General features: G+C 40.9%; 1 non-coding gene across 1 annotated transcript; it reads left to right on the top strand.

Annotated features, from left to right (window-relative positions):
- The first annotated feature begins 473 nt into the window (after positions 1-473).
- Positions 474-545, top strand: TRNAA-AGC. The gene has a single exon. It is a non-coding gene; the product is annotated as a tRNA-Ala (tRNA).
- The last annotated feature ends 1,639 nt before the right edge of the window (positions 546-2,184 follow it).

Below are 2,184 nucleotides of genomic sequence, written 5' to 3'. Positions count from 1 at the left end.
CCTGCTCATGCAGTTAACTTGTGTCCTCTGGTCTTGCTTGAGCCCCATCCTGGATGTAACATTTCCATGTTATTATAGACTGACACTAGTCCTGTCTTACTCTATGACTGGACAGTTCAGAAAGAACCCAGCTCATAATGTGTAGCTTCAGCTGCACAGTGGTATCCGTGGTCAGATGTTTTGTCTCTTCCAGAGCCTACTAACATATCAGGACCTATTCCTCAAAAGACATAGTATTTTCTGCTGTGAGTGGCATGCCCTTGATCCAGACTCCCAGGGTCTACATTGTTTTTCTCCCACTGGAGCTTGCCATAAGTTCCACACTGTATCATTCTCCACCACTGACACTTGTAACACCATAAAGTCTGCTGGATTGTACAGACCATGTGACAGTGTTTCTTGTACCATAACTTAGACCCACTGCAGAATCTTTTCCTGCTCTGGACACTACTTAAAGCTGAAAGTCTTGAGGGGAGGGTATAGCTCAGTGGTAGAGTGCGTGCCTAGCATGCACGAGGTCCTGGGTTCAATCCCCAGTACCTCCAATAAATAAATAAATAAGCAAACCTAATTACCCACCTCCAAAAAAAAAAAAAAAAGCTGAAAGTCTTTATGCCAGAGTAATATTCCTAGGAGTAGAATGTCCTGCCTCCAGGACCCAAAGAGGCCTACCAGATGTTGTGCTTCCTTCTCTGTGACAGGGAATGTAAGATTCAGCATTGTTTTTTACTCTGAAGGGGGTATTCCAGCATGCCCCTGACCCCTGGACTTCTCCACTGGGATCACCACTGGAAATCTTTAACAAGTAAGTTACTACTTTGTGCCAGAGACTATCTGTGTCTCACCTACCAATCAGGACAGTGTCATCTTCACCTGCAGGGAAGTGAATGGCCAAATTCCAACGCCACATCTTACTGCCTATATTCTCAAACCACTCCTGGTACCACTTGTGTAGTCTAGGACCTATAAGAAGTAGATGCCCCAACAGAACTAGCCATTCAAGAGATTTATTAGAGAAAGTGCCTATGACAGAAAAATGGGGAGGATACCCGGGGAGGCTGGGAGGAAGGGAGGTAGGAAGTTTGGATGGAAGCATCTTAGACTGCAACACAGTTCTGAAGGAGTTCTGCAAGGCTGTCAGGGAGTCCTCAAGCCAGCGATGCTATCAGAGAAGTCCTGCATCATTGGCCTAAAGCAGGCTGTGGGAAACGTGGCCTTGGCATCAACACAATGATACATTTCAGAGTGCAGCAGCTGGTGCCATCAGTCACTTATGGTCCTTGCAGTAGGAGATCTGAGAGTTCTATTTTGGCTGCCACAAAACCTTTATTTCCCATCACAGAAACAAATACTAATATGCACATGTAAAAATGTGTGCAATTTCATGGGGTTCGTGGACCGTCTCAAGTCCGTTCATTGGATTCCATGGGTGGTTAAGAACACCTGTTTTCAGAATTAATTGCTGATGTCATTTAACAAGAAGACTGGTATGAGATTTTATCTGAAAGATAAACAAAATATCTTCAAAGGACACATAAATTCCTTAAGGATGTATTATAGCCTCTTCATTAAAAAGGGGTGCTATATCCTCTTAATATCGTGTACAGTACTATATACATTGTAAGTAATCTGAATATTTTAAGTAATCTGAATATTTTGGATGGGTGTCCAATATGGATCCCAGCCAAAATAGTCCCATTTTGAGGAGAGTTTTAACAGTAAGATTGGGAAGCAACAAAGACTTTTCTATCTTGAAACCCTCTCTTGTTTCATAGTTTGGCAGAGCAGAAATTTGGTGAATCCACTAATTTCAGAAAGTTTGCACCTTTGTTCTAACAAAGAAGCTGCCCACTTTCTTTAATCAAATAAAATGTTTTCAATATGTCATTCCTCGTTGGTAAGCAGTACAGTTGAAGCATTGCAGTGGAATACATTTCCAAATCCAAAGGATGATTTTAGGCAACTCATTTGATTCCTGTGCATTGGATTCCCCTAACTTTTTTAATGTTTAAAAATATAAATACTTTTTAAAAATTTATAATTTTAATTGAGATGAAATTTACTTAGTTCAAAGTGCACAATTTTGAGAAGAGCTCAATAAATTTTTACATACACTTATGTAACCACCAATCATGTCAATATATAGAACATTTCCAGGGCTTCCCAATCAGTACCCATCCACAT

This window comes from Camelus ferus, chromosome X (assembly GCF_009834535.1).
Source record: "Camelus ferus isolate YT-003-E chromosome X, BCGSAC_Cfer_1.0, whole genome shotgun sequence".
In the NCBI taxonomy this organism is placed as follows: Eukaryota; Metazoa; Chordata; class Mammalia; order Artiodactyla; family Camelidae; genus Camelus; species Camelus ferus.
This window is presented reverse-complemented; position numbering and strand designations above follow the sequence as displayed.